The sequence below is a fragment of the Sphaeramia orbicularis genome, chromosome 15 (assembly GCF_902148855.1).
Source record: "Sphaeramia orbicularis chromosome 15, fSphaOr1.1, whole genome shotgun sequence".
NCBI lineage: Eukaryota > Metazoa > Chordata > Actinopteri > Kurtiformes > Apogonidae > Sphaeramia > Sphaeramia orbicularis.
Window position 1 is genome coordinate 5,282,430 of NC_043971.1, and position 18,331 is coordinate 5,300,760.

General features: G+C 34.9%; 1 pseudogene; it reads right to left on the bottom strand.

Moving 5' to 3' along the window:
• Positions 1 to 848: 848 nt before the first annotated feature.
• Positions 849 to 18,331, bottom strand: part of LOC115434562 (proto-oncogene tyrosine-protein kinase receptor Ret-like) — a 53,324-nt pseudogene continuing 35,841 nt past the window's right edge.

Here is an 18,331-nt window from a genome sequence, read left to right on the forward strand (position 1 = left end):
ACTCTAAAGGTGTAGTAGCAGTATGTTTACTATAATATTCTTCTCTGCATTTTGCATTTTTCAGCAAAAATCATGTATTTTCCATCACTGAATTTACTGATCATGTAGATGTTCAAAATAGCTCAGGGTAAATTCAAAGATTATATAAAGAAGTGAAGAAAAAGTGAGTTTTTTTTTTTTTTTAGCAAAATATATTATTAATTGTACATGAAAAGCCACCATCATACATAAAACCACTGTCATTGATCCAACTCTATGGGTTTTACTGGTGAATCAATGCTGTAAAAGATGACAGTGTTTCCATGGTAACTACAGAGCCTCTGAATGTCCAAATGGGTCATATCTGATGACCGTGAAAAGATGAAGAACTGTATTTTACACCAACTATTTCCATGTATTGATAGGATTAGTGGATCAACAGGTATTAAACAGTTTAGATCAGTCGATGCTTTTGTTTGTCGGATGTTTGCTTTTTCTATTCCACAGGCTTTGTGACATTTTCCAGTGAATACAGGATTTATTGAACTTAAAGAGGTTTATCACAAACATTACATTTAAGGATATATGTGGTTTTTACTGAAAAGGAAAAAAAAATTAAAACTATGTGAAGAGTTACTAAAGCTGTCAGACAAATGTTAGTTCAGTAAAAAGTACAATTTATGTTTGAGTAAGAGGATAAAGCTGCAGAAAAAGGAAATAATTGATACTTAAGTCCAGTATATGAGTAAAAGTAAAACTTATGATTTGGAAAAAAAAACCTGAAATATACATTTATCATAAAAATAAAACATTTTGTACTTTGAACACACAGATGTTTACAGTGAAGTTCAGTGGTAAGGATCATGACATGGATGGATATTTTCACGTTTATTTATTAACTGGAACATAATCAAATAATAACAGAACAATGATAGCACACATTAGTTTACATAATCATACTTTTTACACAAAGATCGCAGTACAGTGAATCAAAAAGTGAACTGTAGTCTGACACAGTACATGGTCACAATCTACATTAAGTCCCATGTCTGTACAATGGAGTAGCACTCACTAGTTGATATTTCAATGTAAAAAAAAACCAAAACATAACTAAAAAAGAACAAAATATAGCAAACAAAGCAAGAAAGTCGTCCACTGAACATGTCTGTTATTTCTCTTTGGCAAGAACAGTTCTGAAACATCTGGTGGTGGGGAACACAAAAACGGGTCTCGGACATTGTGAGCAACACAATCCTCTAAAGTAGAAACTTTACATTTTCAGGACATTTTCCTTGCGTCCATTCAATCCCAGCAGGTGATGGTAAAGACGTCCCCTTTAATTCCTGGGCTGGAACAAGATCTTCACAGTCGCACATTAATAATTGGAGGCTATTGTAGAAGCGGCACAGGCACTTGAAAGACATTGACACTGACATACAATCTGGTACAAGAGTCATGCAGTGATACAACTTGGCCAACATGACCGTGAGGTAATATTTAACATACTGAATGAAGCATGGTCTATGTTGATCCAGCCTTTCTGCAGCAAAAAGATCCCAGTTTTAAACGTTGAATACCCGTGCAACAGAAAGAAAAGGGAACCAACTTTAGCATCAGATCGTATATGTACAGTCTTATAGAAATATACACATCTACCAATTCGACATCGGATTTTTCTACATTGTTGGCTTGTCTTTAGCTATCAAGCTTGTCCACAGCTTTGGGGGTGAAGGCAAAGCCATCCAGTTTGCATAAACACTATCATTGGCATATCTTGTAAAGACTGGATTAGTGGCATCATGTCTGTTGAGCGGTACCGGGCTCTTCTCAGGCCAGTTCGGGTATGACATGCCTAAAAACGAGAACATATCATTTTTCTGCACTCAGTGAAAGGTAAACAGCGTGCAGACAGGAAGGCTTCCAAACAAACTCTGTAGCGACGCAGAGAGTCCACATTCGACTCAAAAATAACGACTTTATGTAGCATGTGTGGAGTGGAAGAGGCTACAATAAGAGCAGGCTAATTAGCATTAATTAAAGCAGGAATAATCATTAACTAACAGTAAATTAACATTATATGTTCCTGTTAATCTGAGATGTAACTAAAGGTAATAATTTATACATTATATATATATATATATATATATATATATATATATATATATATATATATATATATATATACATACACATATATATATATATATATATATATATATATATATATATATATATATATATATATATATTAATTAATTAATGCAGTATGAATGTTAAGTAACAGTTAATTAACAATTAACTAATGAAGCTTGTTTTAACTAATTAATAACATCAATTACTTAACAGTTAATTGACAGTTAACTAAGGTGTCAATTACTAATGGTGTTTGTGTTATTCTGAAAACAATCTAAAGTAAATATGTTGGAACATTTTACAACTATTTTATTAACAGTTAACATTAACTAATTATTCTAGTAACTGTATACTTGCAGTGTATTGTACATGTTAACTATGGTGCTAATTTGTATAATATTTGCTTTAATTAATACTTAACTAACTGTGCAATTTATTTTTAGTGTTTATGTTAATGTGAAAAATTACGTGAAGGATGAATAATTTCTGTGAGAAAAACTGTGAACGTTATTTACATTAATTACCATTTAAAAATAAAGTAGTAAGCATCAACTAATGATTATTTAAGTTAATTAATAATGTTAATTGCTGTCAAATGACAGTAAAGGCTATGCTAATTCTGATTCTGATGAATTAATAATGTATCTAAGGATGAAAAAAGTGAGTTATTGACCTTAACATTTTACCTTAATAAAGGTCAACAAATGACCAAAGTTACTTAATGCTTATTAATGTATTAATTAACAGTTAACTAACATTTAGTAAACAAATTAAATTAAGTCATAAGGAGAACAAGTAGATGATTACATGCCACATTAATTAACTGTAAATTAAGTGTTAGTTAATGCTTATTACCATATTAAGTAACATTGATAACACATTTTAAAGCATATAAATACTTAACAGCGTAAACTAAAACCCTAGTTAACACATTATTATGGGATGCGTCAGTTAATTAAGTGTTAAGTAACCCTTACTGCTGTGTTAGCTAATGTTAATTAACATGCTCTTATTTTGAAATGACAGATATTGCTTGTGATGTTCAGGGTTTTTGTGATTGAAGGTGGTTTAGCTTTAATACAACGTTAAGTTTTGGTTGTTGTCGCTACGAGTTGTGTTTGGAAAGCCTTTCTGTTCCTCTGTTCAGCATTATGGATTCATTATAGATTAATAGATAATACACATTAGAAATTTAAGACAATCTGAATTGAAACCACAATGAGTGATTGGTTCAGCGTGGACCTGTTTCAAATGTTACACACTGTCGCTTCAAGTGCAAACAAATAATGGAATAATGACGATGCAGACGTGGTGGAATGAAGGATGAACTATGTACAAATAAAATGCAGATGAATATGAATATGTGAGGTGCCAGACGGTATAAATTAGAATGGAGGGTAAACTTTATATTTACAAACGTGGTATTTTTGGTCGGCGTTCATGTACATTAGAAGCAGGTCCGAATAAAACAAAAAGTCAAGACACAAGATCTTTTTTTTCACTGAGCCTCTCATTTACGATGAAATGGGAGATATGTCAGCATTAATCAGCAAAAGGCATGCCTAGATCACAGTCACACACACTGGACTACAGAAAGCCAATCACAACTTGCCAAAAAAGAGAGCTTGTGTGTCCTGCTTTCTAAAATCTAGTAAATGCATGGGAAATTCTACCATAGAGCTTGTTTTCAATCCATGTGGAGGGGAGGGTTCGAGGGAGAGGGGCGTTATTACAGTCCACTAGAGGTGTGTCCTCTTCAGAGAGCGCGTCGTCGTACAGGAGGGCGTCGGCCGGTGTGGACGCCGCCAGGTCCAGGTAATCCTGACAAGAGCAGATCAAGGGTGATTAGGCTGATTAACGAGCAGAGCTGAACGCTGCTAAAGGTCGCACACATGCACTGGGATGGCCACAACTGCAGCGTTAAAGGTGCGGGAGACTTTCATGACCAATTTTTCATCACATCTGTCAAACCTCAGTCAAATCCTCAGCATCACGAATCTGTAAGTCACAGGTGTCAAACATGCGGCCGGGGGCCAAAACCGGCCCGCCAAAGGTTCCATTCTGGCCCGCAGGATGAAAGTGCAAAAAGGAACCTGAACAGTCAAAGTTGTCCAAATCCTTTTGGTTCAGGTTCCACATACAGACCAATGCGATCTCCAGTCAAAATAACAACACAATAACCCATAAATAATGACAACTACACATTTTCTTTGTGAAAAATTATATGGAAAAAATTTAAGTGAAAAAAATAAGATTACACTGTGAAAATATTTACATTTACAAAACTATTTTTTCACAGTAAAATGCAAATAAATACATAAATAAAAACAAAGATGAACAACCTGAAATGTGCAATTTGAACAATATTCTGCCTGTTACTAAATGTTTTGTGCATTTATGGATCCACTGTGATCTGGAGATCTGTAAATAATAACAGATAGAATATTGTAGAAATTGTTCAAATTTTAGTTCTAAACTCCAAAATTTTAACATTATTCTGCCTGCTACCAAATGTTTATGTGACACTGTGTGTAAATGTACATGTATAAATAATAAGTCAAGGCATAATTTTGTTAAAATTGCACTAATTTTTCAAATGATATTCCTGTTTTTTCAGGTTATTCACATCATTTTTGTAAAATGTAAATATTTTCATAATTTAACTGGGGTTTTTTTGTACTTAAACAAAATAAAAAAACCTTGGGTTTGTCATTATTTATGGGTTATTAAGTCATTATTTTACCGGTCTGGCCCACTTACGATCAAATTGGTCTAAATATGGAACTGAACCAAAATGAGTCTGACAGCCCTGGTGTCAGTCTGTCCGTCATTCCTCACCTGAATCTCTTGCATTACAGTGAACAGTTTCTTAGTTCCATCCACCAGAAACAAACCATGTGTTTACAAACAGAGCCAGGAGGGAACTTGGACATCTTCGGAATTTTGTCACGACGTGCATTGTGGGAAACAAAGGCTCGTGCAGCCCCCTGACAGCAGCAGCTGGAACAGACACGATCAGAAACAGCAGGAGCTCCCCTCCCTCTATGCATATTCCTCCAGCCGTTTCCGTGTTTCAGCTGTTTCCATATTGTGTTTGTTTCATCCATATAATATCATATGTTTGAGCTGCAGCTGCCAGTGTCAGGCGGCTGCACAAAGCTCCCTTTCCCACAATGCACATCAAGATTTAGTAGCATAAACACAATGTTTTAGTAGACTGAATATGAATATTATAATATTTTAGTCCATTAAACCTAAATATCTTAAAATATTAATCAGCCAAATGTAAAATTTCATTGTCTAAATATAAACACAGCTCATATGACCAAATATGACCAAATAAATATGACTAAATAAGACACAGATGTTACTGATCCAGATTTTTTAACTTAGGTATTCATCACTTTGACTTGTCAGTTGAATAGTTTGTTTCTAATAAGTGTAATTTTATCAATATTCTGCCTGTTTTTAAATGTTTTGTGTATTTGTCGATCTGCTGTGGTTTATAAGTTGTAGTGTACACGTGTAAATGATAAACTGAGGCATAATATTGTTAAAATTACACTTATTTTTCTTTAGAAATGTCAGGTAGTTCATGTCATTCATATGTCTTTAAAGGATAGTTAGTAGACGTAAACATTTTCATACAGTAATTTTTTTTTTTTTCACTTTAAAATATAGAGAAAAGTTTGGAGTTGAGATTATTTATAGGTTGTTATTATTTTTGTTATTTATTATTATTATTTTTTTACTGGACTGTATGTGACCCCTGACATTGACATTTAATCTCTTCAGTGTCATTTTTGCAGTTCATAAATTCTTCCTGTGGGCCCCTTTGGACCCTTTGGAGGGCCAGTTTTGGCCCACGGGCCGTATGTTTGACTTAAACAATGCTTGAGTGAAAGGATTCTGTTGCAAAACCATTTCATTAAATGCGCCAAATGAGCGGTCGGCTGCATGTTTTGGAGATAAGTGAAGAGCTGCCCTGCTGCATTCTGGGACAGATGCATTCCCTTGTACTTAAAGGTTCTATATTTAGCTTGTCTTCAGCTCAACAGCAGGAGTCAGAGCGTACGGTCTGTGATTACACCGCCCAAGGCCACAGTTTAGGATCTCCTCAAACACTAATTATGGTATGTAAAGTGCTCTGGAAGAGTGACAGATCATACGGTGACGCCGGCGAAGCATGTGTCTGTGTTTATGAGAGTCTAATCAGCGCCAACAGCACACGTCGACCAGCAGAAACAGGGATCAGGGATCAGTCACTGCAAACGTAAAGGCGTCTGAATGGTTTCACAAAGTATTTCACTGATGAAAATTAGATTATACCTAAATAAAAATGAATATATGACCAAAAAACTGGGATGAAACTCTACGTATGTATAAAAACAAGACGAAAATGTGACTGAGAAGTGATTTATAAGGGATTCAGTTGTAAGTGCTCATCACTTTTCCCATATGGAGAGTAGACGCAGACAAATGAACCTGCCTATGAATTAACCCATAAAGACCCAAACATCCACCAGCGACCAAAAGCATCTACTGATACAAAATGTTTAATAACTGTTTGTCCACTGATCCTATCAATACATGTCAATAATTGTTGTAAAATGCAGTTTGTCTCTTTTCATGGTCATCAGATATGACCCATTTGGACGTTCAGAGACGCCATAGTTACCGTGGAAACATCGTCATCTTCTACAACACTGATTCACCAGTAAAGTCCATAAAGTTGGATCAATGACAGTGGATGGAGACACTTGTTTTATGTTCAGTTAAGGACATATTTGCCAAGAAAATCACTTTTTCTTCAGTGTTCTCTGTTTCTGATATAATAATACTCAACTTTAATCAGAGCTTTAATGAACATCTACATGATTAGTAAATTAAATATAGGAAAATATGTGATTTTCACAGAAAAAAATGCTAAATACAGAGGACAATATTATAAAAAATGGTGATAAATCACTTAAAAAAGGTGAAATGTATTTGGGAACTACCACAAACGTAGTATTGGGTCTTTATGGGTTAAATAACACAGAATATTACATGTCTAATAAACTGTACCACAGAAATGACACATAGAACAGATAAGGCACAAGAAAAGGATGAAACACATGGACTGATAAAAGACACAAGACCAATATTTGTAGTTGTGAAAATGTAAGATTTTAGCCAATATTTAAAACTTTTAGGCAAATAAATCTAAAATTTAGTTAACTTAATGGAGATATCATGAAATTTTAGGTGTCTAAATATACTGCAAATATCCTAACATTTATGACTAATATAATATGCAAACATTTTTAATTGCCCTAACACAATATTTAGCTAACCAAACATAAACATCCTCAAATTTTATTTAATGATGGATAATTTTAGGAGACTAAATATAAATATCCTCAGATTTTAGTTGACTAAGTAGAAATATTGTACAATTTTAGTAACTAAATATGATCATTTTAAGATTTTATTAGCAAAAACGCAAGATTTGGGTTGACTGAATATGAATATTCTGATATATTAGTCAATTAAACATAAGCGTCCTAAGATTTTAGTCAGCTGTGTATGATTTTAGTGTACCAAAAATAAATATCTTAAAATTTTAAATGAGTAAGTATAAATATTGCAACATTTTTGTGACTAAATATGATTATTTTAAGATTTTATTAGCAAAAACGCAAGATTTTGGTTGATTGAATATGAATATACTCATATATTAGTCAATTAAACATAAGTGTCCTAAGATTTTAGTCAACACTGTATGATTTTAGTGTACTAAAAATAAATATTTTTACATTTTAGATGAGTAAGCATAAATATCCAGAGATTTTTGTTGCTCAAATATAAATATCCTAAAACTTTACCCACTAAATATAAAAGATTTGAACGAACTACATGCAATATTTAGTTGAATAAATACAAATATCCAATGATTTAAGTTGACTAAATATGTATATTCCAAGATTTAGTTCCATAAACACAATGTTTTGGTTGGCTGAATATGAATATTATAATATTTTAGTCAATTAAATCTAAATATCCTAAAATTTTAGTCGACCAAATGTAATATTTTTGTTGTCTGAATATAAATACAGCTCCTATGACCAAATATGACTAAATAAATATGACTCAATATGACACAGATGTTAGTGATCCAGATTTTTTAACGTACGTATTCATCACTTTGACGTTTCAGTTGAATAGATGTTTCTAATAAAGTCAAACATTGCTCATTTTGGACTTTTCAGTTACATAATAGGATGTAAATTAGTTTAATGAGCTCAACCTTCAACATATAAGCAGTAAAATGAACCTAAAACCATAAAACACTCACAGGGCCATGTCACTGCTTTGACTTTTCTACTTATCGACATTACGTGACGATATTTACGTAGTTTTAGTTAAGTCTGGTTTCAGATGCAGGGCTTGTATTGTAGTGTAGTATTTTCACAGTGTGTGTATCAGTACTTATGCTTCAGTAAATGGTCTGAATCCTGCTTCCATCTCTGCCAGTAATGCATGGAAACAGTGTGATTAATGGCTTCCCCTCACGTCTTTCTTGTGAAGAATATGAATAAGTTATTATAATGTACTGCAAAGCTTCACCATACCCGACTTTTCACCATCATCTTTTCCAGTTCTTTGCTGATGTCTGAGAACGTCGGCCTCTGTCTGGTTCTTGTTTCCAGCATCGAAGCATGAGGTTATACCTGCAGAGGAAAAAGTTTTTACAGAGGCTGAATGAAGCAGCATTTCCTTCCCCCAGAGGGTTCTTTTCCATGACAGGCTGTCTAAAGGTGATGCAGGGCCGTTCTAACCCTCCGTACTGTAAAGGCTCACATTTCCTCTGAGCAGTTCTCTGGTCTCTCCATCCTGTATCCAGTTTGAGGAGGTTAAAGAGGCGTTCAGGGGCGATGCCCGGGTACGGATTTCCACCTAACGTCACTATTTCCCAGAGCAGCACACCAAAACGACCACCTGCGAAACAAAACTCACATCAGTATCTTATTTTTCCCCACAGTATTTTATTTGGATTTTTAAAAAGTAAAATATAACAGATCAGACGGTTACATGCACACTAAAACTCCAATCACTATCTGATTTCTGGAGTTATCAGATTATTCAAGTGATCATGTAAACAGTATAATATGATGCTTCATCAGATAGCAGTAATCTGATTACAAGAAATCAGATTACACACCTGGATATCTCCCTAATACTCCGATGTCTACCTGTTAATCTGATCTATTTCATTCGTAAACATCTGCACTCGTGTAAAAAAAAAAAAAAAAAGTGAGTGGAGGACAATAACAGGAAGTTTGATTCTACATATGTACAAACTTCAAAAGAAATCCAATAATAGACTGAAACATCGAAACAAGGGTTTTTATTATCGTATTTCTTAAGTGTGAACAAATGTGAACATTTTTAAAACCAGGTTAAAAACCTTCCTCTTTTCATGTGCTTATGAGTAAACGCTTTTCACTCTTGTCTTTTAAATGCACTTTTTTGATTTTAATGTCTTGCTTTACTCTATTTTAATCTTAATGTATGATTTTAATATAATTATTATCTGACTGCATTTTAAAATTATGTTAGATCTCTGATGATTTTGATGTCTTTTTTTCTCTCTTTTGATTTTAATGTAATTTTGACATCTTGCTTTTCTTTTCCTTCTGTAATTTTTTTATGCCTTTGTAAAGCACTTTGAGTTACCCTGTGTGTGAATAGTGCTATACAAATAAACTTGCCTTGACTTAAGTGCATGTAAACACGTCAGATCTGATTATTACAATTATCTGATTACTCCTCGTTACCTGATTTTTATGGTCATGTAAACAGGGTTAATGACAGTCATAACAACCACAAACAAAATCAAGCAAACAACAACAACACTCTTCTATTTAAATTAGGTAACCCACACATCGGAGTTATTTGTAGACAATGAAAACAAAATTTCCAAATTATTTATATACTGTAAGTTATTTTAACTAAACCAAGGATGGAAACTACGTGGACTGCACATATCATTCACCACCTTCTTCTTTAAATTTTCAACATAATCAATGACAGGACTCCATATATTCTCCAACCTCCTGCTTTTTCAATTTCAATATCAATGTAATTCTTTCAAGTGGAAGGTTTGTGAACATCTGTCCCATCTGGTCTGTCAGTTCACATCAAAGTTATAATAGTTTTGGATTTTTCATTGTTGTTTAGTTTTATTTAGTTTTACTTTTTTTCTCTAATTAAGTTAGTTTTAGTTCCTTTTTAGAGCAGGTTTGCTGGTTTTTATTAGTTTTTGTTTTTTTAGAAATGCTTAGTTTTAGTTTAGTTTCAGTTTTGTCATATCTTTTCTCTTCTTCGTCGTTGTATTCACATAAATCCTGTACAGGACTCTGCTGCTTTCTCCAAACTTTAGTCTCCGTTTTCCAGGTAAAATGGGGACAAGAAGATGACTAAACGACAACTGATGGACCGTGAAGTGTCGTATGGTGTCACCAGCTAAAATTGTTTGAGCGAAATAAATCGATTTCATATCAATCCGATATTGACAAAAATGAAAACGAAGGGAATTTTATCCACAATTTTTATCCGTTTTAGTTGGTTCTGTAAGTACACAATACAGTTTCAGTTAGTTATCGTTTTTTATTTTAATTCTAGTTTTTATTTATTTCAGTTAATTAAAACATTTTTTTCAATTCTAATTTTCATCATTTCGTCAGTTTTCGTTAACGATGATAACCTTGGTTCACATCCGTCTTCATTATCTTCGACAAACACTGAACAGACTCTGAATGTTAACTGTACTCACACGTCGCTTTGTGTCGTGTAAATGTGATCGAATAACGACTCGATTGCCATCCATTTAACAGGAATACGACCCTGGAAAACAATAAGAAACCAGTTAGTTTTCTCTAAAAGATTCTAAGAAATACAACACCCTTTACTGCTCTGTGTTTTCTTTACCTTGCTTCTCTTTACGTATGAATCTTCTTCGTACACGTCTCTGGAGAGGCCAAAGTCTGAGATCTTCATCTTTCTTCCTTCGGCTACGAGGACGTTTCTCGCTGCGAGATCCCTGTGAACAAGCTGTCGGACCAAATGTTCACTTCAGTGCTCATAACTAATGCGTTCTTTAAAGGAGTGACATTTTGTTTTTTTTAAAATGGAATTCTTCATTTTCCAACATTTCCCTGTGGTCTCCATAAAACTGTAAATGCTCTGCTTGGGTCTGAATTCTTCATTAATTCAACTCCACAGGTCCATCTTCAACCCTATTTCTGAATAATGACACCAGAAAGGTGGTTTGGAGCGCTGGCCCTTTAAATGCACATGAGTCACTTCAGACCCCCCGCCCCCTCCAGGTTGTTGGCTGTGCTGCTCTGTCCTGTCAAACCAACAAATGAACATTTTAGGTAATGGGCTTCCAAGTTTGGACATATTTTCAGTCTGGACTACAACCGCTGCTGCTTGCTGACAAACAATTATGTCGAACTGCAGAAATGTTCATCAGAAGTCTGGACCTCAATGTGCAATGTTGTAACTAGTTATAGAAGCAACAAATTACTGGAATTAAAACAGGTGTAGAAATCTACTTGATTTTTGCCAAAATGAATATAAAGATAGTTTTGCAGCACCTGGAGGGTTCAAATTCAAACTGTATGAACTATTAGGGTCCAAATACACCAATAAATGAACCACAGACAAATAAAAGTGGGTTTAGATAAATATGAGCCCTTTAATGAAATATCGAAATGATGATTTAATTTAGGGACTGAGATCTGTTTGATTTATGATGGAAATTTTTAGTTGCATCTGTAACAAATACCATCCCATTTTTATCTGTTTCTCAGCTCTGATAGCCAAACTTTATTATTTTATAGAATCTGTCAATAAAGTGCATAGAGTGAGTTCTTGTTTCAATTCCTGGTATAAGCACTGGGTTATTTGTATTCTGAGCCTGTATTTTTGGCCCAGTTGCAGCTCCTTAATCTGTTTAAAAGCGTATTATCTGTCCTCATATTAGATCTGCCTACTTAATCAAATTGCAGTGTTGTCCTGTGTGATTACACAATGTCAAAATGCTGCAATTTAATGTATGTTATGATATTTGGATACAGTGACACTGCACGATTCTGTATAAAACATGCAAAAACACTTATGATAATATTCAGATTGTAGGTCTACAGGTTAATCTACTTTCATGTGAACGGGGCTTTAGTGTGGACTGTTGGCCTTAGTGGAGGTCTGGAGTGGAGTGCACTAGTATCTGTATATATATATCATGATTATTGTTTCTGTAGATTGTATCATTGGGCAAAAATACTCAATAATTGGTATTAAACAGTAAATAATTATTTACTACTTTGCCACTTGTTTCTACTAGTACTTTCATTTTGTGATAACTAAATTATGTACACATATTATGCATAATGTTATATCATAACATAATAAGCTACTTATTATTATGATTATTATTATTATTACTACTTTGCCACTTGTTTCTACTAGTACTTTGTAATGTGTAATTGCAATTCTTCATGACTGTTATGTATAGTTGTTTTGCTGTTTTCTTGTGTTATTTCTTGTGTTTATATTTTTGTTGTGCTGCTGTTGGAACCTCAATTTCCTGAGGACTCTGCCCAAAAGATCAGTAAAGTTCAATCTAATCTAATCTAATCTAATCTAATCTAATCTAATCTAATCTAATCTAATCTAATCTAATCTAATCTAATCTAATCTAAAAATGACCTAAGTACAAAGAATGATTCTGTAATAAACTGAATTATTCATCTACACATTCTCACCAACTATATTTCCTGATGTTCCAGCTTTGTCCCAGAATCTATTTAATCTATTTACTAAAAAAAACCTTGTTTCAGTAATATCTAACTGTATCTAGATGTGTGACAAATATGGTTAAGGAAGGAATATGTTTCATTCATCCCTGTGTTGAAGCTGATCCAGGGCCACACAGTGAACCAACACCTTATGACGACACTTCATGTTGGGTTTTCCCGTCATTTGTCACCTGTCTCTCCATGTAAAACAGACTGGAGAGACGTTTACCTTCATTTCTGCCAGGTACTGCATGCCTCTGGAAATCTGCCAAGCGAAGGAGATCAAGTCGCCCATGGTCAGCGCCCTGTCGTCTGGGTTCTCCAGGTAGCTGGAGTTGCGGGTTGGCATCCCTGCCCATGTAGCTCGGGCCAACCTTTCCGGCTCTCGCGCAGGAAGGTACGGAGAGACCCGTACTTGGCGTATTCCACGATCAAATACAAAGGCCCTATTGAGAGAAAAGCAGCGGTTAGAAGCCATGTGCTGCCCACATGCAGAGGGCGGCGAGGGCTGAGGGCTTACCGTCCTGGCTGCACGCTCCGTACATCTTTATGACGTGTGGATGGTTGACCTGCTTCAGCAACGTGAACTCCGACAGCAGATCCCGCAGCTCGCTGTGTGAGGCGTTTTCTGTTCAACAGGAAGAGACCAGACTAAAATGATGAAACCACTCATCCTTTCAGACGTTCTCTCCTCATATATCACTGCTGCGCTCCAGATCTGCTGGTTTCTGTCTGGCTCGTCTCACCTTTAAGCATTTTTACAGCCACTGTGGTGTATCCAGCTTTTCCTTTCAGCCTGAACGCCGTCGCCTTGACAACTTTCCCAAACTCTCCCTCTCCTAAAGTCTTGCCAAGAACCAGATTTTACGAGGAAACTCCCACTTAGGATCCTCCTGTTGAGGCAGCAGAATGTCAGGTCCAACTTCACAGCTGATTTAGTAAATGTGAACTGAAAAATGACGACACTTACGGGTATCTTAAAGTGTCGGTCTCGATGGACTCCTGCGAGCCTCGGCGGACGTTGTTGGCGGGGAAGCTGATGGGATACGCCTGAGCCGGACGGCGGAAGGTCATCTCGGCGGAGGCGATCGGGGGTTTGGGAGAGTTCTTGTGGTAGCGGTGGATGAAGTACGAGGACAGGAGGATGGAGACGATGAAGGACAGGAGCAGAGCGGGGTGGCGATGATCGTCTTACACATGTCATCACATATCACCTCTGAAGGAAACACAACACGAATTCATACATTTTACACATGTTAATATGTCAAATCAGCATAAACAGAACATCTTACTGCTGCAGCCATGATGGTCCCAATACTTTTGTCCCTATAGTTTATAAACATCAATATTTCCTTAACCCATAAAGACCCAGTGCTACTTTGGTGGCATTTATTTCTCTATATTTAACTTTTCTTAAGTGATTTATTGCCATTTATTATGACATTATCCTCTGTATTTTGTGTTTTTTTCAGTGAAAATCAGGTATTTTCCTATATTTATTTTACTGATCATTTCAATGTTTATAAAAGCTCAGATTAAAATTGATGATTATTATATCAAGAACAGAGAAAACTGAAGAAAAAGTGACTTTTTCAGCAAAATCTATCATTAACTGAACATAAACCCAGTGTGTCCATCCACTGTCATTGATCCAACTCCATGGGTTTACTGGGGAATCAATGTTGTAGAAGATGACAGTGTTCCATGGTAACTACGGAGCCTCTGAACATCCAAATGGGTCATATCTGATAACTATGAAAAGATGACAAACTGTATTTTACACCAATTAATTACATGTATTGATAGGATTAATGGATCAGACGTTATTAAACATTTTATTTCAGTAAATGGTTTAGGTCGGCGGTGGCTGTTTGGGTCTTTATGGGTTAAAGTTTAAAGGGAGGTTTTTCTTCCTCAGTGAGATGTGAAGAAAGTAGATGGTTAGATGTGGATGGAAATTATTATTTACAGTCAGCGCATGAAAAATATTTTAGAAATTTAGAGGTAGAACATTTAAAATCATAGTCATGGACAGAAAAAAAACAGAAAAAATAAAATCAATGTTGAGCGAAATTAAGAAACCATCTCTGAAGCATTTTGGAAGTAAAGATAACAATTTAAACCAAACTAACCAATGCAATATTTATCCCGATATAAAACTATATTCTGACATTAGTCACTATTGTTTTGTATCCCAGACCCCTGTTAGAAAAGAAACACCTGAATCAACATGTCCACATACTTTTGTCCATATAGTGTAAAAATGACAGTCTGGAGCACGAAAAAGTAACAAATACCCAAATAAATAAAGCAAATAAGTAATTAATTAATAACTTTGGAACTGAACATCAAACTAATCATGAAAATCTACTTTAGATCCATTATTTTCTGTCAAAGTCAGTTATTCTGGTTTACAGACCTAATAAAGATCAGTCAGCTGATACTGCTGGAAACGTCTGGCTGATAATGATAGTTTGTAAATGAAAAAAAAACAAAAAACTCCAGGGCAATGGCTTTAAGTGTGTGTTAAATCAAAGGAAAACTTCAAAATGATACTTCCACAGCCCCAAGAAACACTTAACTCTTTATCGGGGCAAGTGACTATATTTGGTCTTTTCCGCACACATTACAAAACAGTGGCAGCAACAGTTCCAGTGAGGACAGGGAGTCACTAATCTCAGGTCTAATGTGGTCTCCAGGGTCTGTAAGGTCCACCTGTGCATGAACAGTGAGTGGACCTGCTTTGTTCGGTACCATGAAGTAATGGTACTAATGTAATGTAAGGAATGATGAAGTAATGGTACTAATGTAAGGAACGATGAAGTAATGGTACTAATGTAAGGAACGATGAAGTAATGGTACTAATAAAAGGAAAGATGAAGTAATGGTACTAATAAAAGGAAAGATGAAGTAATGGTACTAATGTAAGGAACGATGAAGTAGTGGTACTAATGTAAGGAACGATGAAGTAGTGGTACTAATGTAAGGAACGATGAAGTAATGGTACTAATGTAAGGACGATGAAGTAGTGGTACTAATGTAAGGAACGATGAAGTAGTGGTACTAATGTAAGGAAAGATGAAGTAATGGTACTAATGTAAGGAACGATGAAGTAGTGGTACTAATGTAAGGAACGATGAAGTAATGGTACTAATGTAAGGAACGATGAAGTAATGGTACTAATGTAAGGAACGATGAAGTAGTGGTACTAATGTAAGGAACGATGAAGTAATGGTACTAATGTAAGGAACAATGAAGTAATGGTACTAATGTAAGGAACGATGAAGTAATGGTACTAATGTAAGGAACGATGAAGTAGTGGTACTAATGTAAGGAACGATGAAGTAATGGTACTAATGTAAGGAACGATGAAGTAATGGTACTAATGTAAGGAACGATGAAGTAATGGTACTAATGTAAGGAACGATGAAGTAGTGGTACTAATGTAAGGAATGATGAAGTAATGGAACTAATGTAAGGAACGATGAAGTAATGGTACTAATGTAAGGAACGATGAAGTAATGGTACTAATAAAAGGAAAGATGAAGTAATGGTACTAATGTAAGGAATGATGAAGTAATGGTACTAATGTAAGGAACGATGAAGTGATGGTACTAATGTAAGGAACGATGAAGTAATGGTACTAATATAAGGAACGATGAAGTAATGGTACTAATGTAAGGAACGATGAAGTAATGGTACTAATATAAGGAAGATGAAGTAATGGTACTAATGTAAGGAATGATGAAGTAATGGTACTAATGTAAGGAACGATGAAGTAGTGGTACTAATGTAAGGAACGATGAAGTAATGGTACTAATATAAGGAACGATGAAGTAATGGTACTATGTAAGGAACGATTGAAGTAATGGTACTAATGTAAGGAAAGATGAAGTAATGTACTAATGTAAGGAATGATGAAGTAATGGTACTAATGTAAGGAACGATGAAGTGATGGTACTAATGTAAGAAACAATGAAGTAGTGTACTAATGTAAGGAACGATGAAGTAGCGGTACTAATTTAAGGAACGATGAAGTAATGGTACTAATGTAAGGAACGAGTGAAGTAGTGGTACTAATGTAAGGAATGATGAAGTAATGGTACTAATGTAAGGAACGATGAAGTAGTGGTACTAAATGTAAGGAACGATGAAGTAATGGTACTAATATAAGGATAGATGAAGTAATGGTACTAATGTAAGGAACGATGAAGTAATGGTACTAATGTAAGGAAAGATGAAGTAATGGTACTAATGTAAGGAATGATGAAGTAATGGTACTAATGTAAGGACGATGAAGTGATGGTACTAATGTAAGGAACGATGAAGTAGCGGTACTAATGTAAGGAACGATGAAGTAGCGGTACTAATGTAAGGAAAGATGAAGTAATGGTACTAATATAAGGAACGATGAAGTAAGGTACTAATGTAAGGAACGATGAAGTAATGGTACTAATGTAAGGAACGATGAAGTGATGGTACTAATGTAAGGAAAGATGAAGTAATGGTACTAATGTAAGGAATGATGAAGTAATGGTACTAATGTAAGGAACGATGAAGTGATGGTACTAATGTAAGGAACGATGAAGTAGTGGTACTAATGTAAGGAATGATGAAGTAATGGTACTAATGTAAGGAACGATAAAGTAGTGGTACTAATGTAAGGAACGATGAAGTAATGGTACTAATATAAGGAACGATGAAGTAATGGTACTAATGTAAGGAACGATGAAGTAATGGTACTAATGTAAGGAAAGATGAAGTAATGGTACTAATGTAAGGAAAGATGAAGTAATGGTACTAATGTAAGGAACGATGAAGTGATGGTACTAATGTAAGGAACGATGAAATAGCGGTACTAATGTAAGGAACAATGAAGTAGCGGTACTAATGTAAGGAACGATGAAGTAGCGGTACTAATGTAAGGAACGATGAAGTAATGTACTAATATAAGGACGATGAAGTAATGGTACTATGTAAGGAACGATGAAGTGATGGTACTAATGTAAGGAAAGATGAAGTAATGGTACTAATGTAAGGAATGAGGAAGTAATGGTACTAATGTAAGGAACGATGAAGTGATGGTACTAATGTAAGGAACGATGAAGTAGTGGTACTAATGTAAGGAATGATGAAGTAATGGTACTAATGTAAGGAACGATGAAGTAGTGGTAACTAATGTAAGGAACGATGAAGTAATGGTACTAATATAAGGAACGATGAAGTAATGGTACTAATGTAAGGAACGATGAAGTAATGGTACTAATGTAAGGAAAGATGAAGTAATGGTACTAATGTAAGGAATGATGAAGTAATGGTTACTAATGTACAGGAACGATGAAGTGATGGTACTAATGTAAGGAACGATGAAG